Source organism: Canis lupus, chromosome 20 (genome assembly GCF_011100685.1).
Source record: "Canis lupus familiaris isolate Mischka breed German Shepherd chromosome 20, alternate assembly UU_Cfam_GSD_1.0, whole genome shotgun sequence".
Lineage (NCBI taxonomy): Eukaryota > Metazoa > Chordata > Mammalia > Carnivora > Canidae > Canis > Canis lupus.
In genome coordinates, this window is record NC_049241.1 from 25,751,412 (window position 1) to 25,775,063 (window position 23,652).

The 23,652-nt window shown below is 40.5% G+C and overlaps 1 protein-coding gene across 1 annotated transcript in view; it reads left to right on the top strand.

The window, feature by feature from the left end:
• Window positions 1–23,652, top strand: part of MAGI1 (membrane associated guanylate kinase, WW and PDZ domain containing 1) — a 637,460-nt gene that overhangs the window by 291,964 nt on the left and 321,844 nt on the right.

The window sequence follows — 23,652 nt, forward strand, 5'->3', positions numbered from 1 at the left end:
TGAAGCTGTTTGCAGCCATGTTGTTACCATGTGAGGAGATCTTACCTGAGAATAAAGCCAAGCCAAGCCAAGATATAAAGACAAAAGGTGTTGAAGACCGAGAACTATTGACATTTTGGGATGGATAATTCTTTGTTGTGGGACACTGTCTTGTGTAACGTAAGATATTAAGCAGCCTCTACTTTGTAGATGCCAGTAGCACCATCCTCAACTCCCCAGTTATAATAACCAGACAAATTTCTAGGTATTACCAATGTCCTCTGAGGGACAACCTTGTTTTCAGCTGAGAACTAGTGGTTAAGCAACTAGGTCTCACTGGATTTGAAGTCAACTCTAGCTGTTTAATTATTTGTAGTTTATTAGTTTTCTATTGCTGCTGTCTGTTTGACCTGCTTCTATTGTTATATCTTTATGAAAGGAAAACTTTTCCTCTTTTAAGGACTCATGTGAGTACCACATTCAAAAATACATTAAAAGGACCATTTCCCATGATCAAGTAGATATATTCCCCAGACATAAGGATGGTTTACTAGTTGTAAATTAATCACCATGATACATCATATCAACAAAACAAAGGAAAAAAACTTATGATCGTCTCAGTAGATGCAGAAAAAGTATTTGACAAAATTCAACATCATTGATGATAAAAACTCTCAATGATGTGGGTTTAGAGGGAACATACCTCAACCTAAGAAGGGCTCTATATGAAAAACTCAAAGCTAATAACATCCTCAGTGATGAAAATGGAGAGCCTTTCCTCTGATATCAGGAGCAAGACAAATAGCCACTTTCACTTTTGTTCAACATAGTGCTGAAATTTCTAGCCAAAGCAATCAGACAAGGAAAAGAAATAAAAGGCATGCATATTGGTAAGGAAGAAATTAAGCTGTCACTATTTGTAGATGACATGATCCTCTATGTAGAAAACCATGAAGACTCCATCAAAAAATTATTAAAAGTAATGAATTCATTGAGGTTGCAGGATACAAAATTAATACCCAGAAATCAATAGCATCTTATACTAATAGTGAAACAAGAGGAAAAATTAAGAAAACAATTTCATTTACAATTGCACCAAAAAAGAATAAAATACCCAGGAATAAATTTAACCAAAGAGGTGAAAGACCTATACTCTAAAAACTAGAGTATTTCAATGAAAGAAGTTGAAGATCACTCAAACAAATGGAGCGATACTCCATGATCACAGATTGGAAGAATTAACATTGTTAAAATGTCCATAGTACCCAAAGCAATAGTACAGTACATAGTACAGATTCAATGCAATTTCTATCAGTTTACCAACAGCATTTTTCACAGAAGTAGAGCAAATAGTACTACAATTTGTATAGAACCACAAAAGACCCTAAGTAGCCAAAGCAATCTTGAAACAGAACAAAGCTGCAGGTATCACAATTCCAGATTTCAAGATGTAGTACAGAGCTGTAGTAATCTAAATAGTATGGTACTGGCACAAAAATGGATACATAGATTAAAGCACCTCAGCGGCCTAGTCAGTTAAGTGTCTAATTCTTGATTTTGGCTCAGGTCATGATCTCAGGGTCCTGGGATGGAGCTTTACATGTTGGTCTCCCTGCTCAGTGGGGAGTCTGTTTCCCTCTGTCTCTGATCACTCCCTCCTGCTTGTGCTCTCTCTCTCTCTGTAAAATAAATTAATTTAAAAAATAGACACACAGATCAATGGGACAAAATAGAGAGCCCAGAAATAAACCCATGCTTCTATAGTCAATTAATCTATGACAAAGGAGGCAAGAAACGTAATGGGAGAAAAGACAGTCACTTCAACAAATGGTTTTGGGAAAACTGGAGAACTTCATGCAAAAGATTGAAAGTGGACCACTTTTCAACACCATGCATAAAAATAAACTCAAGATAGATTAGGGACCTAAATATGAGACCTGAAACCATCTAAAAGAGAACATAGGCTATAATTTCTCTTACCTCAGTTGTAGAAACATATTTCTAGTTATGTCTCCTAGCTCAGGGGAAATAAAAGTAAAATTAAACTGTTGGGACTGTTTCAAAATGAAAAGCTTTTGCACAACAAAGGAAACAGTCAACAAAACAAAAAGGCAACCTGCTGAATGGAAGAAGATATTTGCAAATGATACATCCAATAGGGGGCTAATATCCAAAATATATGAAGAAGTTATATAATTCAACACCCCCAAAACTGAACAATTAGATTGAAAAATGAGTAGAGGATCCAATATAGACATTTTCTCAAAGAAGGCATACAAATGACCAAGAGACACATAAAAAAATGCTCAACCTCACTAGTCATCAGGAAAATACAAATCAAAGCCACAGTGAGTTATTACCTCACACCTATCAGTATGGTTAAAATAAGAAAAGAAGCAACAAGTTTTGCTAAGGATGTGGAGAAAAAGGAACTCTTGTGCACTGTTGATGGGAAAGTAAATTGGTACAGCCATTGTGGAATATACTGTGGAGGTTTCTCAAAAAAATTAAAAATAGTGATGCCACATGATCCAGTGATTCTACTGCAGTGTACTTACTCAAAATGAAAACACTAGTTCCGAAAAATAATATGCACTTCTGTGTTTATCAAATTATTTACAGTGGCCAAAATATGAAAATAACTCGTCTATCAATATATGAATGGATCAAGAAGATGTAGTGAATATGTGTGTAATGGAATATTATGCAGCCATAAAAAGATGAGTTCTTGGCATTTGCAATAACCTGGGTAGACCTAGAAGGTATTATGCTAAGTGAAATAAGTCAGACAGAGAAAGAAAATACATATGATTTCACTTATATGTGGAATCTAAAAAATAAAACAAATGAAGAAACAGAAAGAAGAATCAGATCTCTAAATATAACAAACTGAGGGTTGTCAGAGGGGAGCAGGGGGATTGGCAAAATGGGTAAAGGGGAATGGGAAATACAGACTTCAAGTTATGGAATGAAGTCATGGGAATAAAGGGCACAGCATAGGGAATATTGTCAGGGATATTGTAATAGTGTTTATGGTGGCAGATGGTAGCTACACTTGTGAGCATAGCATAGTATATAGAGAAGTTGAGTCGCTATGTAGTACATTGAAACTAATATTGTGTGGTGTTGGAGAATAGATGTATACACAAAAACAAAAAAATCAGGACACCTGGGTGGTTCAGCAGTTGAGTGGCTGCCTTTGGCTCAGGGCGTGGTCCCGGGGTCCTAGGATTGAGTCCATGTCGGGCTCCCTGCATGGAGCCTGCTTCTCCCTCTGCCTGTGTCTCTGCCTCTCTCTCTGTGTCTCTCAGGAATAAATAAACAAATCTCAAAAAAAAAAAAAAAAGAAATCCATGTGACTAGATTGGCTCCTCAAAATAGTCCAAAGTAACCTCTCCATTTCAAGGGCCTTCACTTAACCACATCTGTAGAATGCCTTTTGCCATGTAAGGTGACATATGCATGAGTTTGGGGAGTATGACATGGACATCTTTGGGGAGGCCATTTTTCTACCTACCACATTCACTGATCAATTTCTGTTTTGGTCGAACTAACACGACTTGACTTTGAAGTCTTGTTTCAAGTCATTCAACTCTTACAATCAAGAGTTATCCGTAAAGGATTTGAGACCTAGTATGCAAAACCTCTTCTCAATCATACTATGGTTAATAGAATCCCCCCCCCCTTTTTTTTTTAATTTAACTCCCCATTCCCTAACACAAGCCTCCACATGGACTCAAGGCATATAGGTTTATCCTTTCCATTTGTCGTGGGTCCCATGAAGAAGAGTTTTTAGAGACTCTACCACATGAATTGTTAAGCAGGACTCTGAGAAAGAGAATGCAGAGAAAAGAAGTAAACATTCCCTGCTAAGAGAAGCAATTAAGTGATTTTAAAGAGCTGGGGATTTTAGAATCAGGTAGCAAGGAAGGAACAGCAGCTCCCCACTGTTCCTACCACTCTGTGAAATAAGATAGTCTGTCTTTGTGTTGGCCTAATTGCTGTGCTCTTTCTTCCCTTTGTTTTTTGGGCGTTGCACATTGAGGTAAGTGACTGATAAATCAATCCTGGGTAGAGAAGAATATATTCTTTTTATTTTCCCTCTCAGCGCAGTTTCTCAAGATACAATATATCATGTTCTTAGCCTTGTGTATTCTGGAGTGTGCAGGTTTTCTAACTGGGAGATTACACAAATCTCTTTGGGATTACAATTCACTGGCCCGTAGCGTATCTGGCAGTCCCTGTGATGCCTTCTGTGTCCTAAGAGACTCTCCCCGATTTGCAGGCTGGTCCTGCATCTGATGCAGTGCATCACTCCTGGGAAGATGGTATCTGACCTGGCAGCCCCAGAGATGAGGACCGGAGGATGCTTTTAATTTAAAACAATGCAAGAAAGCATGAGTGATTTAGTTTAGAAAATGGTCTCATGGAATCCATTTTTTATTTTGCTTTGTTTTCAGAGGCCTTAGAGAAGAGAGAGACCTCAGTCTCCCGTGCCTTTAATTGTAACACAGAACTTTTGAACATTCCAACAAACTGCTTCCAGCACCTCTGGTTGCTCAGAGGACATCTCCATTGATATGGGAATTGTCCTGGCTTTGGTTTACTAAATTTTTAAATCCAGGCCACAATGAATTCTGCAACCTAAACTCTTCCTGCTTTTTTTTTACTTAAGCAGCACAAAATCTTGGTTATAAAACAGAGTGTTTTCTTATAATGAGTATACATAAATATTTCATTGATGCGATTATCCTTGACATGAAATAATTCCACAGCATGGCTAGTGCCTTGGTGAAGTGATAAATCTGCTTCCTTTCCCCCAAGTGATTTCTTATTTTAAACAAACAAGATGTGGGTCTGAAACTGTGGTTTGTATGTGTACGCATGTCTTTGTACCTGCTGTTTCATTCCCTGGAATGTGCATATGACTCCTAGGAGTAAGTGATAATGAGGAAGGAAGGCCATGTTGCTTTTTTTCATTTAATAGGAAATAGACAAATGCTGGTTCAGTCGGAATTTCCAAACTCTCAGCAGTATACTCAATTAAAAATGCATTTCAGATTCTGAGCTTTTGCCATACATAACGAGAGTTAGCAAATTCAACTTACATCTTGGCTTTTAAAATAAATTGGCCTGGAGAGAAGGAAGAAAGTGCTTTAAGGGGACCAAGAAAACCTTTGTGACCCTGCTGAAATGATAACTGCCGCCCGTGCATTTTTTAGTTTTACTTGGGATACGGAAGATTATTACACACCATTTTTATCATCTGCTAAAAGTGGTGTGCCCTTGACAGAATGCCTTTGTGCAAAGCATTGCTGATTAAAGCTTACTTAATATGAGATCATTTTTCTTCCTAGATAGGTCTCCATTTTGAGAGCAAATCTATATACTATATAATATTTGCAAATCGGCCACCTTCTTTGCTTTATGATCTCTTAGCCATCTCTTTTTTTTCTCTTTCTTTTTTTGCATCTTGCATCTTTGTTACCATCCTTTGTCTTGTATGCTGATTTTAAAGGTTCTTTTTGTTGCCCTTCCTCTTTCTGACTTTCTGGGAGAACACATAAGTACCTGTAATAGTTCTCCAGTGATGAAGAACGAAAGAAACTACCAGGCTCAGTGGTAGTGGTTACAGAAATTTGGAATGATTTGGATTGGTGTTGTGTTGTGTGTCTGTCTACATGAGTGTGTTTCATGATGGTACCTAAGAACTGTCATCAAAAGAAACTACCGTGTCAAGGGTGAAGTTACTGAAGACTTGCCTGTTTTAAACAAAGTTAAAGGTCACTGGTGATTCTTAGGGAGACACTGTCAGGGTTTGGGATTTTACCCTTCTTACCAGCTAATACATTTGCCTGTTAATTACCACTTTGTGCATGCTGGCAAAAATCATGTGACTCTTGGGTCTGCGGTGAAGGGCTTCAGCACTCCTGGCACAGCAAACAGCATGAGCATTATGTTTGTGTCAGTATTCTCCAAGCTCCCCAAATCCCAAGGGGTAGATTTCAAGGGAAATCTGGATACTCTGGATCCTGGAATTCCATCGAAGTTGAGGAACCCTGAGTTTGGGGAACCTGCCTACTTTGTGGCAAACCTCTTTGCCCTGTGGGGAGATGTGATTTTATCATCCCCCAAAGATTGCTCAGCGATGGCTGGGGGAAAGAGCAGTCAGGGCTTAGCACGCTTACTAGGGACAAGCGGGCTCAGGACCCATGGTGGGTTGCACTCTCTGGGATCACCCAGTGTGCTTTCATAGATGAAATGACAACACTGGCTGCTGTTTACTGAACATCCCGGCATGGCAAGTGTGATACACATGCTTTGCATGGGGTCATTTGCAACAAACCAGTTCCCTGTTTCCAGACAGGGAACCTAAGATGACTTAAAGAATTTAAACACGATTTCCTGCTCTGACTACTGCCCTTAAAGTAAGATTCTTATTTCTTTCTTGCTTCCTTTTTTTTTTTTTTAAAGTTTTAATTAATTCCAGTTAACATACAGTGTAATATTAGTTTCTTGTGTACGATGTAGTGATTCAACACTTCCATACATCAGCTGGTGCTCATCATAAGCACCCACCTTCATCCCCATCGCTCCTACCCACCTCTCCTCTGGTAACCAGCAGTTCTTTATCATTAAGAGTCAGCTTCTTGGGTTTGCCTCTCTCTCACTCTCTGTCTCTTTTCAAGACTCAATTTTTGGGACACCTGGGTGGCTCACTGGTTAAGCGTCTGCCTTTGGCTCAGGTCATGATCCTGGAGTCCCAGGATGGAGTCCCACATCGGGCTTCTGCATGGAGCCTGCTTCTTCCTCTGACTGTGTCTCTGCCTCTCTCTCTGTGTGTCTCTCATGAATAAATAAATTTACAAAAGACTCAATTTTTTTTTTTCTGTTTTAGCCTCCCATGTTTCTCTTTCATGGCTCTTATAACAATATGTCAAAAAATTAAAAAAATTTTTTTTTTACTGTGTCTCCCCTGCTAAAATGAAAGCTCTTTAAAGCCAAGGAGTTGGGATCCCTGGGTGGCGCAGCGGTTTGGCGCCTGCCTTTGGCCCAGGGCGCGATCCTGGAGATCCGGGATCGAATCCCACGTCAGGCTCCCGGTGCATGGAGCCTGCTTCTCCCTCTGCCTGTGTCTCTGCCTCTCTCTCTCTCTCTGTGTGACTATCATAAATAAATAAAATTAAAAAAAAAAAAAAAGCCAAGGAGTTGATTTTGTTCACCTTTGTTTTCCCAGCAGCTAGGTCAATGCCTGATGGTATGTGGTAGGCATGAAGTACATATTCCAGGACCCTGTCTATTTTGCACCTTAAGGTTTTCTCAGTGTTTAGCAAAACATCCATGAGCTAATATTAAGGCACACAAAATACTTTCGTTGAATGAATAGATAAATAAATGAATGGATTTTCTCAGCTGCTGAGTAATGGGATCAGGACTTGAACTGAGGTCTGTCTGAAAGCTTATATTTAATTATATTAATTTATTTTTAACATATTAATTTAGCTTATATTAATTGCTATCCTTCACTGGTGGTGGAATCAGCCCAGTGCTCAAAAATCCTTGTGGCTTAGGGTTCTCTATGGCTTGTTTCATAGTCCCCACAAGGTAGGTCCTCAATATTATTTTGGAAGTCAGTTAGAAATGAAAATTTCATTTCATTTCTTCCTTCCTTCCTTCCTTCCTTCCTTCCTTCCTTCCTTCCTTCCTTCCTTCCTTCCTTCCTTCCTCTCTTTCTTTCTTTCTTTCTTTCTTTCTTTCTTTCTTTCTTTCTTTCTTTCTTTCTTTCTTTCTTTCTTTCTTTCTTTCTTTCATCTCTCTTGTATCCTAGTAGGGAGAAAATAATGGAAGAAGGGAATGAGTGTCTCTCAGAATCAGAAAAAACTGTTTTTACTTAAATACAAGCCTCTCCTTCCAGCATTCCCTGTGGCTGACGGCATAGAGGGTTTGACCAAGAATGTTGAGCTTCTTCCCAGGCTCGTTTCCATGGTGATAGTTGCAGCTTTCATAGGGTTGGGGTGACTGGGAGAGGGAGCAGAAGGCAGGGTGATGCTGCATCACAACATTATCAAAATCTTTGTGAACACTGTCTGCAGCCAATGACCGTGGACAGAACCTTACTCAGAAGCCGAAGAAATGGGTCCTGAAATGCTGTTTTTGTCTGTACAACTTCTCTCATTCTTGCATTTTTGAGTGACTTGGCTCTCTTTGGGGTCAAGTGTCAGTAGGGTTATTTGTCTAATTCTGACTTTCACGAACGGACATTTCATTGAAGAGCTTACCATTAGGTGAACAGTGCTCACCTGCTCAGGGTCCCAGAGACATCCCAAAGCACTTACGGACATTTGTAGAAATAGCCCAGAAAGAATTCCATCGAGCACGTATTTAGAGGGTGCTGTTCAGGTGACCCATTGCTGCATAACAAACCATCCCCAAACATAGTGTCTTAAAATGGCAGTTTTATTATTATCTCTCATATTCCAGGGCTGCTGTGGCTAATGGTCTATCATGTGGTCGCAGGTCAGGTGGTGGCCGCCCCTGGTTCCATCCCGCAGGATTCCTAACTCGCAGGGCTGGCGTTGGCTGCTGGCGATGAGCTGGGCCCTCAGCTGGGCTTGTCAGCCGGAACGCATGCTCGTGGCCTCTCCACATGGCCTGCTTTTCTCTCTGCATGGTGGCTAGGGTCCAAGAGCGGGTATCCAGGAGACAGGAACTAGAAGTCTCGTAAGCCCTCAGCCTGAAAACCAACACAGCATCGCATCTGCCGTGTCCTGGTTCCTGGTGGTCATGTTGTCCAAAAGCCCGCAGTGAAGGCGAGGGACATAGGCCCTAATAACATGGGAAGGAGGGTGAGTGAATTTTCACGTTGCATTTATAAGTCACTACAGCTGCCAGTTCTACCCTCTTTCTGTCATCATGGAGTGTATAGACTGGGGGATCAAAAATCACACCACTAAAGGTCAATTGCAATATGACAAGGCCACGAAGGGGGTGTGCTCTGAGAGTCTTAAGTACAGGGATGGTATTAGTTTGCTTGGGCTGCCATAACAAAATACCATGGCCTGGGTGGCTTAAATAACACAGATTTGTTTTTTCACAGTTCTAGAGGATAGCAGTTCAAGGTCAAGGTATCAGTAGATTTGGTTTCTTCTGAGACCTCTCCTTGGCTTGCAAGTGACTGCTTTGTCCCTGGGTGTTCTCACATGGTCTGTTCTCTGTGCATGACCTTCTATATCCTAATCTTTTCTTTACATAAGGACACCAGTCATATTGGATTACAAGCCACCCATATGACTTCCAGTGGTATTCTGAGGTACTGGGAGTTAGGACTTCAGCAAAAGAATCTTAGAGCGACACAACCTCATACTAGGGATATGAATATTTAAAGTATTTATTATAGAGCTTTTTTCTGTTGAATTACCTTGCTATGGATATAAACTCAAATTGCCAAGTTTTAGATTGTTTGGGATACTCTTTATTTTTAGGGGCTGCCTTTTAATTCAGTTTTGTTTTACATTTAAATAGATGTTTACATGGTCTCCAAGTAAAACCTCCAATGTAAAGTATATTCAGAGATATCTAGCTTCCAACCTCTTTTCCTCTGGAAGTAATTTTCAAATTTTTATTTATTTTTTTTATTTATTCAGAGGCAGAGAGAGAGAGAGAGAAGCAGGCAGAGAGGCAGAGACACAGGCAGAGGGAGAAGCAGGCTCCATGCAGGGAGCCCGATGTGGGACTTGATCCCGGGACTCCAGGATCACACCCCAGGCTGCAGGCGGCGCTAAACCTCTGCGCCACCGGGGCTGCCCTGGAAGTCATTTTCAGATTGATTCTGGCTATATACTCATAAAGAATCTGTTCGTTCCAAGACCATGACATTATGGAGTTTATAGTAATTGTTTCTCCCCTGTAAGACTTCAGGTTTCATGAGGGCGGGGACTTGTCTTCTCTAATTTCTCTTATCGTTCCCTGAAACCTAATACCGTGATAAGAACAAAGTTGGCATTTGGCGAATATCTGTTGAGTGAATGTGGTGCTGGAAGTTCAGTCACTTGAAAATTATCTACATAGAGGTCATGAAAATGGACATTTATTATAGCAGTTGTCTCATGTAGCTATGGAGGCTGAGAACTTGCTTGATCTGTTGTCTGCAAGTTGGAGAACTAGGAAACAAATGGTGTAATGCAGCCTGAGTCTGAAGATCTAAGAACTAGGGCATCCACTGGGGTAAGTCCTGGAGTCCAAAGGCCCAAGAACCAGGAGTGTGGATGCCCAAGGGCAAGAGCAGATGGACATCCTGGCTCAGGACGAGAGAAAACGAATGTGCCTTTTTTTGTTCTATTCAGACTCTCAACAGATTGGATGATGCCCACCTACATTGGCAAGGACACATCTTTTTTACTCAGTCTACTGAATCAAATACTATTTTTTTTTTTTTTTTTTTTGTGGAAACACCCTTGTTGACACACTCAGAAGTAATGTTTTCCCAGCTCTCTGAGCATCCCTTTGCCCAGTCAAGTTGACACATAAAATTAATCATCACACCATATTTAGGGGATAGAGCTAGGAGAGTGAGCAAGGAAAAAAAGCAACAGTCAGAGAGATGGCAGGGAGGTAGGATTCCAAGAAGGGCTGTGTCTGTGGATGTCCAGAAAGAACATAATCAGGATGGAGCTGTTGGTCAGGAAGCCTGTGGTTGAAAGGAGTGCCTGACTGGAAATTAGAAGACATTGGTTCAAGTTTTGCTGCTACACTTAATTCATTATATGACCTTGGGTAACCTAGTCTCTCTAAAAATCTTAAGTGGAAAAAAAAAAGGATCTTCTAAACCTCCCTGCTTTAAGCCTTCATCTTTTCAGTTACACCTTACAGGTCTTCTTTCTGTAGCATTTTGCTTTTCTAAACCAAGCCTCAGAAAGCTTATGAAATCTTGGGCAGTGAGTTCTTAGCATACTTTCTTTAATGACAAAGTGATTTACAAAAGAGAACTTTCAAAAGGCGAAACTTAGGCTTTTATGTGCTGCAGTTTCCTATTTCCTCATCAAGCAGGCTTTTGGGAGTAGCTTTGATCATAAGGTTACTGGTTTCGGACACAGCTATTCCTCATAGCTTAAAGTACACCAGGTATTCCTAGGTGGGAGTGTATCAAGTATGCTCTGATAATACACCAATTACAATTAGTGTCTCAATTAATATGGAAGCTAATGCCGTAAGTAAATTGGAGCCTTTCATATTCTTCTCATATTGCTTGCCAAAAGCATGTGGTGAATTTTTAACCTGTTACATGCAACACCTGAAATAAGCACCGTTCTGATTTGCTGATCGAAGTGGCAAAATTGGGTATCAGCATGCTCATGTGCGTATCTGATGGATACAATATCCAAAGGAAGATATTACTTGCAGCTGGTCTTGCTAAAAGTACATATTGGCAAGGAAATATGGTAAGAAGACTTGTTTTCACAGAACTCACCTCTGGTGTTCCTAAAAGAGGGTTAAATATTTTGTCCTCCCATCTGTTTGTTTGTTTTTCCAGTAGCTCTTACAGATGGAAAGAGACCTCAGAAGGAGGAAGAGATAGAGGTGGATCAATCATCTCACTTTTAGAGACAGAGACTTGGCAAAAGACACAGCTTCAAGGATGAGTTTTCTTGAAACTTTTGAGAACTCTGTAATCCAGTGCGCTAAGCATTAGACTGGAAACAAAGAGATAGAAGGTTTTCATTTTTGGCATGTCACTAACCGCCTCTGCCTCAGAGATTGGTTTAAGAAATGTGTCAGGCTGCATATTCTTTTTCTCATCCCTTTTCATACTTGGAAAAAAAAAAAACGGAGAGATAGTGATGTGAATGCAGAGCACATTCTTCTCCCACAAAAAGGACAGAGATCTATTATGTATAATCTCTCTCTCTCTCTCTTTATTTGAAAATGACTGACTAGTTTTAAACTTAATTTCTGTCTTGCAAAAGTTGAGATGTGTTTGTGTGTGTGTTATGTGTGTGTTTTGTGTGTGTGTGTGTGTTTCATCTTCTGGGGTTTAGTTAAATTAAAACAATTTGTTAATTCTTACGAAACTGCAGATTTTCCTCTGTAAGGCCACAGATTCTGTAGAGCTTTGACAGACAAGGCCAGTGGGTTGGAAATTACTCTCTTTCCTTGTGCTGGATCTCCCCTCCTTCCCCACTGCTCATATTTTTCAGATACCTTGGTGTTTAGTGGGGAAGAAGAGAGTATAAAGGAAGGGCTAATTGACATGAATGGCAAGGTCTCTTTAGAAGCTGCCAGAAGGAATGGAATGCTATTTTCTGGCTGTTTCTCCTCTTTGCTTTCTCTTCTCTTTCTCTCTTTTCTCTTATTTCTTCCCTTCCTTCTTCCCTACTCCCATCCTTCTACTCTTCTCCCCTCCCTTCTTCTCTGGAGTTATCTTCCTTCTACTTTTTTCTCTTCTCTGCACTACAAATAATCCACTTACCAGCCTCACTGTTTACTTAAGCCCTAATTAGAGGAAATAATTGATTGAACACTTTTTCACAAATTTAAGAAGATGAAGCTTTTCTGAATTAATGAGAGACTGGCATCTCTTAGCCAGTCTGCTTTTACTCCACGTATGAGGTGACTCTTTTCCTCCATCAGTGAACACCCATGGCTGCTCCTCTGACCACATTATCTCTCTTCCCATGGGGATAGAGGGGCTCTGCCCAGACTCCTCACATTGACATGCAAGTAGCCAGATGATACTTATTTCAGTAAAAGCTGACCTTCCTCCTCTTCTGACCCTCACTATCTTCACCTACTTTTTTTTTTTCAATTTTCATATTTTAAGTGGGATTTTTAAAATTCTTTTTTATTTTAGAGGGAGGAAAAGCCAGATTGACTCTCATCTGTTAATGGTTGGAGCATTCTTGAACCTCAGGTTGGAGAATATTTAATTCTAAGAGAGCATTGGTTTTGTCAGACTGGTTCGAAAGATTATTTTTCAATTTATAGAAAGTCAGTTACATTTACAGGGTTGATATTTTGATAATTAGACTATATGTAAAATGCGTCCAATTTTGTATTCTTTGATGATGAAATCCTTTTTTATGTGTCCACTGATACTTTGTGAAATGTTGCTTGATTCTTTGTACCTATTGGTTTCTTTATTTTTCACACAATCACAAACAAGCTTCATGTTGGATTTGCATGGCCGCAGCTTTGGGTTTTTATAGGCCTTCTAATTGTCAATATTTTATTGGCTTGATTTCCTCTGGTTCAGCTATTGATGGAGTTTTAAAGGCTTTACTGAGAGAGGAACTTGAGAGGGAAATTTGAAATCCATGGCTAGTGAAATATCTTTTATCTTTATGACTTTAATAACTCTCTCTTCTCCAGGGATCCCTTTGCCATCTTGAGTGCTTATTTTGGTTATTTACAAAGTGCTTCCATGTGGCACAGCATCAACCCCAAAGCATATGAGTAATGAAATATTTAATTTGGAAGGTGTGAAATGGAAGGTTCAGTTTGAAAGTTATGCCTTGGGAGCCCTGCCAATCAGCAGTGAAAAAAAGTTTCCTACATCTTAGGTTTGGTCATACTTTTGGGATAGGTCTTCCTATGCCATGTACAGTAACTATGGAAAATATTTCATGTTTGATCAATGAGCTGTCAACTCCTCAAATCCTTTGGCAAGCTTTCAGTTTATCCTGCTGCCATGCTGAGACAGTGGTTCACTTGGAATGATGAATGAAACCCACAGGTGGTTTTGGTAGGGAAGTTTTTTTTGGAGGAGAGAGAGGGCAATCCTTTGGGTATTTTTGTTTACATCTAGTGAAGATGGAATTATAGGACTGGATTTAAAGCAAATTGAACATCCTGAATAAGGGCCTTCAGTGTCTTCATGTTGAAATGAAAATAAAATGCAGAAACTCATTATCATGGTCACTAGGGCCCTGTGGTACTCGGCCCTTTCCTGCTTTTTCAGTTCCATCAGATCCTGCTTTTCCAACCCACCCATCCATTCTACTGTAAGCAATAGAAAGGCAGTAGAGCTGTCTGACCTACTTTGTTGTAGGATCTTTGCATTTCCATTTCCTCCATCTAGAATCTCCCCTTTTCCTCTCATTCCTGGATCCTCATCATCTTTCACTTCATGCAAGGCTATACCAGGTTTCTTCCTAATACCTCAAGCTTCTCTTGGCCATGCAAGGCTATACCAGGCTTCTTCCTAATACCCCAAGCTTCTCTGGGCCATGCAAGGCTATACCAGGTTTCTTCCTAATACCCCAAGCTTCTCTTGGCTCCCATCACTTGGCAGATTCTACTGTAATGCTGTCTGTTTCCCAGCTTGTGGAAACAGGGGACCTTGGCTCATATTTGACAGCTTCTCCATTTGTAGCACTATGCTTGGCACCTAAGAGGTGCTCAGTACACAATTTTTTAATCAGCAAATGGAGCTTGGATAATTACATGGAAGACAGAGGCTTTAGTATGGCTCCTTATTCTTTCTGGAACAGTAGCTAAATAGTCCAGTGAGGCTTTAAAAAATGCTGCTTAGATTTTGCTCATTCATGTCAGCAGTTGCCATGGTTTGCTATTTCAGAGCATTAAAAAAACACACACACACACACAACAAACCAATATAAATTTTGGTCTTTTCAGACAGAGCCATCAATTTGATAAATACTATATTGTTTTAAATCCCATCTGCAAAGCAAGGAGGAATGTAAGCTTCCTATGTACCATCTATTAATGGTTTCCTTGACAAAACATAGCAAAAGTGCTAATATTTTCATGACATCCATCAGAAAAACATTTGTTTGAGGAACTCAGTTTGGACCTCTTGAATTGTTAAATAGAAAACGATGAAAGGCATATTGTTACAAACATAGTCAGAGTTTGTATTTTTAGTGAAGAATTTGTTAACTCATGGACTCAGGATAAGGTTTTATGCTAAAACTACAATTCATCCACAGAAATATACTGCAGATACTCTCCACCACAAAAATCCCAAGAATTTTTCTTTGTTAATCAATAAGAATAACAATGCTAACCCCCTATTAGATCCTGTATTGAGAAGATAGATAGTTCTAAATCTGTATGTTAGCCCTGTCTGAATAAGAAATGTGAAGGTTCATTCTGCATTAGTTAGCTTAAAGTTCAGTAGTCATTTGATTTTGAAATCCTCTTTCCACATACAAATAGTATTTGGGATGAGACAAGTTAAGATCTAATCATTGAGAGAGTGTGAAGGTGTTTCAGATCTGTTACGATTTAGGTTGGGAGCATGATTCAAAGCTATACATGCAGGTTCTGTGATTGATTGTGATAGTCATAGGCTGATCCACATGTGAATAAAACAGCATCATCATCAGTTTGTTTAGACTTTGTAAGTTGCACATTTGTGATTTTTAAAAATCGAGCAAAAATTCACATAACATAAAATTATTTAAATCCAATTCAGTGTATACACACAATTGCATCTTAAGGGATTAGGTGTCATTAGTATGACTCATCTTCGCAGTTTACCAAGACCCCTTTCCCTTAAGTTAGAATTTTGGTAAATTGGAAAAATACTTCCTAGCTGGCCTTGGTGTGCCACTGAATGCCAATCACTTTGTGACATTTCATGGGGCAGAAAAAAATATTCACTTAACACACTCTAAAAAAATTGAATTACTTAAAATAACACTTTATTATCCAAATGTAAGCTTAGAAATCATCTCTTCACATAGACCTTGATAAGAACGTAGCTTGACTTAATACCATGAGAATGAGAGTTTTTATAAAATCTCCTGAAATTCTCTGCATCAGTGTCCTACCCAGTATTTGTGTGCAAGTAATATGAGATGAGTTGTGGCTGATCCTTAACCTCAGCAGAGGTCTCCGAAAATTCAGCCAGGCAGAGCCATTTTTAATTGATTGGGGATTTGAGAAAGCCACAATGGAGTTTGTACAGCTTTAAAAAGCCTTGTTTTGAGTCTAAAAGGAAAAGAGGGAGGATTGGAAAAGGCAGGTAAATATGAGAAATAGCCCACAGTACACGTCTGCAGAATGGAATGAGATGGGGTCTAGCGTACAACTCACGTGGAGGAGAAATATTTAGCTCACCATACAGGCACATTTCTACAAAGTGTTAACACTGATGCTCCTTGTACCATTAAAAAATGGATCTCTGCAGAGTAATGCATTGCAATGCACAGGAATTCCCAGGAACAGATGAAGATGACTATAGAAAAAAGAAAACTGACCTAGAATAGCATTCCTAAATTTAAAAACCACATAAACCCCATTGACTCTTTTGTCAAATGTGCAAATTCTTGGTGCCAAGTTAGATAAGGAAAAAAAAAAAGCCCAATTCAGAATAACCTGCCTGGACAAAGAGAATTAGAACCTGAGAAGATCAAGGGCGGGAGAAACTTGACAAGGGTTAATGTCCGGAACATCCCGAGGAAGTGTGCGGAAATGAGGCATTTTAGGGACAGCCCTTCTGGTTGGAGCCTCCTACTGCTGAGGATGGATGAGTGTCCCTGGGCAAATGGACCGAGTTGATACCTGGGCCGGTGCTTGCTTGTTTGGTGGCAACTGTGTCTAAGAAAATGAGAAAGATTTGAAGCTTGCAAACAAACTGCAAATGAAGTGTGTCTCCTAAGGACAACAGAGTTCTGTTCAGGGATGGGGCTAACAAAACCTATTTGTGTTGGTGAACTAAATGAGATGAGGTAAAACATATAGCCAGCTGGACTTGGACAACGTTGCTTGAGACGTGGTATTTTCCTATGAGGATGAGTAAAAGAAAACAGTGGACTGGCAGCCCCCTTGCTTCTTCTATCCCTCCTCATCCTCTGTGCTGGAAGATCCTTCGTTGACTGAGACTCTTACAAAACAAAGTGAGCATTAAAGAGCTGTGCACGTGGTACCAACTTCTCCCCAAACTCACCAAAACGTAGTCAGTTAAATGTCTTGAAATGACTCTAAGCCCATCATTGTCTAGGAAATCCATAGCTAACACTGAAGTTAATGATTCCCAGGTTGATGGGAAGTTGGGTGGCATTTTATTGGCAGTCTTCACCATGTCTGCTCTAGAACTCATTTATCTGAGGTCCATTGACCCAAGCAAATCAGTACAGTCATACCTTCCCTTCCACCTTCCTACAGGTATCCCCGTCAACAAGGGGAAAAGACTATGTGTATTCTTTGGTGTCATAGAAACTTGAAATCAACCTGTCACTTTCTATCAGTACGACCGTAGACAAGTTTTGCATGTTTTGAGTTTGAGAAGCCTGCAAGATATCCAAGTAGCAGTGTCCAGGGGTTGGTTGGCTATATGGTGTGTTTGTAGGTGGGGAAGCTTAGAAGAAAAGTCCAGCCTGGAGGACTCCTCGGCATCAAGATATTAATTGAAGCCCTGGGTTTGGATAGAACTGCCTAAGGACACTGTATCTAATGAAATGAAAAAGGGCACCAAGTGTGTATTTAAATTTTCTTGGACAAGTTTTTATTGGGTCTTTATTCTAATCAGTCAGAAAAGTTGTCCGGGTCAGTCTTGCTAGCCTTTGGATAGATAATTGACTCGCCAGTCATAGGTCCTTACCCACGCCCACTCCTGGGTTCAGCAAAGGCCCTCCTGGTGGAGGGCTCACTTAGCACTGGAGCAGCTGTCAGATTTGCTCATCTTCTGGTTTCCTAGTCATCCAACATGCACCGCAACAAAGACTGAAGGCTAGACCCCCTCTGCCTGCATGGTAGGGGGAAGCACATCATATCTAGAGGCTTGAGACAGATTGGCAAGTGTGCTGTGGAGTTCCTAAATTTGGAGCATGGGCTGCCTCTCTTGCCCCTCGCCCCAGAGTCTCTGCTCCAGATTCTGCTTGGAAGCATTCTAGAAGGTAAGTGCCTTCCATCATTGTTAAGAGTGAGGAAGCCCTGTGGTTTGGGGATCTAAGGAATAAAGTTTTTCCAGTATATGTAGAGCCCAAGCTTTTAGGAATGGACGTACAAAAGGGAAGTGCTTATTTATTCATTTCTTTGGCAAGCATGCAGTTAAAGACCAAGGCTTTGAAGATACCCTCTGTGCCAGGACAAACAAGGTCCCTGCTTTTAAGGAGTTGAGATTCTGGAAGAGATGGATAAGAGAAATAAAATAATTATAGGTGGTTGAAGTATTTTTCTAGCAAATGATGGGGTGGTCTTGATCTAGGGAAGGCCTTTCAGAGTGGGTGACTTAAATTTAAGCTGAATCTTGAAGAATGGAAAGGGGATAAATGTAGGAAAACCAAGAGTGATGAAAGAATAAATGAAAAGGCCAGGCAGGAGAGACCTTGGTAATCCTTGGAAATGAGAGGAGCTTCATGGGTGAAATGTCTCTTGGGATAGCCTGTAGATTGCTCTGTGACAAATTATAGCAGTGGCCCAGAAGGCTATGGTGGCATTGGGCTTTCTTTGGTTTCCATTATATCCTCATTTCAAAGGCACTGAGTTCAATTGTGAAAACCATTTCTATCTAATGAGTGCATCCAAAGAGATGGTTTGGGGAGTGTGTGTGTGTTGATTTTTAAAGAGGCAGGGTGGCAAGAGTCTGCCTCTGACTCTAACTGGACTGAGGGTTTTTAATCTGACACTTAAAAAATATTTGTATACAAATTCTTCTTGATGTTTGGATTTAATGCTGCCTTTGTAAGAGACCAGTAGGCTCGCCTGTGAACATCTGTACCGAATACTGATCAGAAACTTGCCTCGGATTTGTCATCTCCACTACAGTAAATGTTCCATCCAGAGCACTGAGCCAAGAGGGCTATCAGAGCTCTGTTGTTTCTGCTTGGATTTCCCAAGGGCCACATCCTCGGGAGAGGGGGGAGGAAAACAGACAGGCTGGGGGAATATATGCAGGCATTGTGTGAACTCTGCATATGATTTGCATAGTGCTTGATAAGCCGAAATCTGGTCTTAGAAAATGTTCAAATTAAAATTTTATCATGGCTACCAGTGCAGACATTTCTTAATATTTCCCCCCCTTTTTTGGAATCCTTTTGCTCATATTGACTTTCTGTGATTCACATATCTTTTTGTTAGAAAGTTACAGCTGTGATTCAGAGCATCCATGAAGGAAAAAGGGGAAAATCTGGATCCACCAGAGACCATTTCTTGGTAAATGAAGTTTGTGTTCAAGGCCTTCCTAGGCATATCTTTCTCAGTCTTATAGTAAAAGTGCCTTTATTTGGAGCCTATCTTGGAAGCTCAAGGGAGCCATATGTGTGGTAGGAAAAAAATAAAAAAAGTAAGGCTTGCATTGAAAGCTACTTGGGTTCAGTTCAGGCTTTATTCTTATGAATTGTGCAATTTTAGATAAGTTACTTTGTCTTTTGGGACCTCAGTTTCTTATAACTGGGGATAGATCGAAACTTCCTAGGGCTATTGTAAAAATAAAACAATATGTATGTAACAGCACAAACCCAGCAATTAATATTGCTAATTTGTTTATATAAACTGTCCTTGAGCCATATGTGCATAGTTTTCAACTCCAAAATATGGTAATAAGTGCCTGTGAGCATTAAGAAGGGGATGTTGACTTAATGACTTGGGAACTCAGCCCTCCATGTTCTCTAGACTTGGGGAGTGACCGAGTTCTTTGGTGCTCTGAAGAGCTATGATGCATCTTATAAGTACTCACATTTGCATTTAATAGTTAATTAACACATGCATCGACTTCATTAGAAGCAATTAAAGAAACAGCTTCAGGTAAAGGCATTTTGTGAAATTTCTGGATGTAGAGCTGTTACACATTCACATTTTCTATCCTTCGAGGGTTTCTTATAGGGCATTTTCCTGTCATTTTTTTAAATTTGCAGATTCCTGGTGATAATCAGAACTGCTCCCTAAAACAATTACAACATTAGGATGAAATCAGATGTGGTTGTTCAGTTTTATGTATAAGTAGTCCAGGGCAGCCCTGGAATACAAAGCTTGATTTAAAAAATATATTTAGGGGCACCTGGGTGGCTCAGTTGGCTAAGCCTCTGCCTTCAGTTCAGGTCATGATCTCAGGACCTTGGGATTGAGGCCCGCATCAGGCTCCTGCTCTGTGGAGAGTCTGCTTCTCCCTTTTCTGCTCCCTCTGCTTGTGCATGCGTACCCTCTCTCTCTGTGAAATAAATAAAATATTTAAGCACACACACAGACATTTATTATAAATTTCTAAAATATCATGTCTTTGTTCAGGGCAGTAGTTCTCAAACTGAAATGAGCATCAGTCCTTTGGAAGGCTTGTAAAAACACAGATTTGTGGGTCCTCACCTTCAAAGTGTTTGCTTCAGAGGATCTAGGGTGGCACCCAAGCATTTGCATTTCTAGCAAGAGCTGGTGGCATTCTGGTGCTGAGTTCATGAATCACATTATGAGAATCACTACTTTAGGGAAGATTTGCAAAGGGCCTGCAGGAGAGTTTTCCCCCCCTCTTGTTTCTTTATTACGTGTATTTCATGATGAGATACATTGCTCTTTGCTGAGAATCCAAGTGTGTATTTCTCTTTGGCTTTTCACCACAGTTGTTTCTTTTCTTTTTTTTTTAAATTTTTTATTTATTTATGATAGTCATACAGAGAGAGAGAGAGAGAGGCAGAGACACAGGCAGAGGGAGAAGCAGGCTCCATGCACAGGGAGCCCGACGTGGGATTCGATCCCGGGTCTCCAGGATCGCGCCCTGGGCCAAAGGCAGGCACCAAACCGCTGCGCCACCCAGGGATCCCCCACCACAGTTGTTTCAAATTGGGAGATTGAACTTGAGTGCCCTCCTACCTGGCAGGAGGGTAGCAAGATAGGAGGCTCATATGGACATGTTTTATTGAGTAGGTAAGTTGTTCTTTAGATGAAAATAAGCGTTAATCATTTAAATCACCCCTGGAAATTAATTCAGTCATTCATTCAACACATATTTTATGGGGGACTCCTTATGTACCAAGTTTTGTTCTTAGTGGATGCTCCATAAATAAATAGGACAGCTCAGGAAGAGAGCTATCATCATAGATAATGACATTATGATATGGACTAGTTGTGGTATGTCTAGGGGTGAACCTAACAAGGCCTGATTAATTGAAGTCCTTTCTTTGTCCCATTATTTCTGAGTAGCCCACCAAACATTTGTTTAGGAAATATTTACTCTGTTTTCATCTTCCTGTAACTTGCATTCCTTTCCTCTAACGTCCCAGGCCCACCACCCTGTCCTTAGGTCAGAATGACATGTATACCTCATTTTGCCTGTTTTTGGAATTTCCATGTCTGTGTGGATTCCTTGCAGGTATGCTATTAAATATTTTCTCCTGTTCATCTGTTTAATGTCAATTGGAGTCTTAGTCCAGCCAGAAGGACCCTGAGGGGTCAGGATGTTCACCCCTCTCCCCAACACACACACACAGGGTTTAGGTAAAGGATGAGACATGGTAATGAGTGGAGGGAGGAAATGGACAATGAATAAGTAAAGTTGGCCCTTGAACAACACAGGCTTGAACTGCACAGGTCCACTGATCCCTGGATTTTTTTTTTTCAATAAATATGATATATAGTATTGTAAATGTATTTTCTCTTCCTTATGATTTTCTTAATAATATTTTCTTTTCTCTAGCTTACTTTATTGTAAGAATTTAGTATGTAATGCATATAACATATAAAATACACGTTGTTAATCAACTGTCTATGTTATTGGTAGGACTTCCAGTCGACGGTAGGCAGTAAAGTTTTGGGGGAGTCAAAGTTAATACGTGGACTTTTGTGCATGTTTGGGTCGGTGCTTCTGTCCCCTCTGCTGTTTAAGCAAGCGTTCCTTGTACATGTCATGTTCTTTTTTTTTTTTTTTTTTAATTTTTATTTATTTATGATAGTCACAGAGAGAGAGAGAGGCAGAGACACAGGCAGAGGGAGAAGCAGGCTCCATGCACCGGGAACCCGATGTGGATTCGATCCCGGGTCTCCAGGATCATGCCCTAGGCCAAAGGCAGGCGCCAAACCGCTGCGCCACCTAGGGATCCCTACATGTCATGTTCTAAAGAAGAATAAAGCTGGGTGAAATTATGGAAAGTGATAATGAGGAAGGGCTATTTTACACAGAGTGAGCAAGGGTGGGCACTTGGATAGAGTGAAAATTCAACCCACAGGAAGTAAGAGATCTCTGCTCCGGGGTATTGAGGGAAGAGCGTCTTTCTGATGGAGGAAAAATGCTTTTGTGACAGGGAGGCAGGAGAGTCCTGGTTGCATTGTGAAGAACAGGCAAGGAGGCCAGTTCAGTTGGAACCCATTGGGTAAAACGGGAGGTGGATAATGAATGGCTGCTTGATTTGATTCCAAGTGAGAAGGAGTGTCATTGTAGGGTTTTAAGAAGTGCAGTCATGGGACTTGCCTTGCTTTCAGAAGGAGGGACATTCTAACTGCTTAAATAGAGTGGAAACCAGGAAAGGGTCCTAGGTCATGTAGGATGAGCCATGCATGGGTGAGTGAAACCTGCACATACATGTTGCCATACTCGTGGCAGACCTCATAAATCGATTACAGAGCCCCTTCCCACAGGTCTGACGATGACTGGGATGACCTCCCAACACAGTGTGCAGCCAGAACGGAGCTGTACGACGCTGCATGTGAAATGAGATCCCAGCCTTATCTATCCTTACAAGAGGTCTGGGAATCTGCTCCAGATTCATTCAGTTATCCACAATTTATATTGTGTACTGTGAGGCAAACAAAAAGTCTATGAGTAAATGAACTTGATAGTGTCAGATCATAAGGGCTGTGAAGAAAAATGACGTGATTGAGACCTGAAAAATGAGGAGTTGGCCATTTCAGTAATGGGGCAAGGCATTCCAAGCAGAGGGACAGTGGTACAAAGTCCCTGCAGGGAGTGTGTCCAGGGCACATTTCCTGTCTTGTCTTGGTTCACACATTTTTTACAGTCCTTGCGGAGTGTGAGCTCTGCAGTGCTCTCCCTATGACACCATTGGCAAGTCTCCATGTTGCTTGATGGGAGTGATGCTGGAACTAGTTCTGGGCTCTCTTAACATCCTCCGACCCTAAATACCCCCCTTCTCCTGTACTCATTCCATCTTGTCTTCCTTTCTCTAAGGCAGTTATCTCTTAGCCACCTGTTACCTTTTTAAAGAGGATTATCTAGGGGAATATTTTAGAATGGATTTCATATGGCAATTATGTATCTATTATGTAAGCTTATTAGTTTGGGGACCTTCCCCCTTCCCTCTTTTCTTCCATAATTATTTTTTTGTAATAAATATCTACCTAATTTGCTGAATTTCTCTTTGAGCACAGGCAACCTTATATATAACAGAAATTTCTCATTTGGAATCCTGATATAGTGGTTTCTAAAATGTACACACAGAAAAAAATCACTCAATAGGAAAAAATAAAATATAAAGGAAACCAATTATTTTATCTCTTCAGAGAATCATCCGGCCATAGTAGTGAGTAGTAATTGCAGTATTTTGTCATGCAAGTCTTTGGTTGTAAATAATAGATTTCTGCTTTTGCCCACACTTGTTTTATTGCCCATTAGAAGGCCTTGCTTTGAGAAGTGCAGCTGAGGGTTAGTCCCAGGAGCTGAGATGGGGCGACGTGATAGGGCAGCTGTATTTGCAGCAGAAGAGTTTCTAGGGTGGGCAAGAGCAGAAGACTCAGCCAGAATCAACTGATGTTGTCAGCATCTGTGTT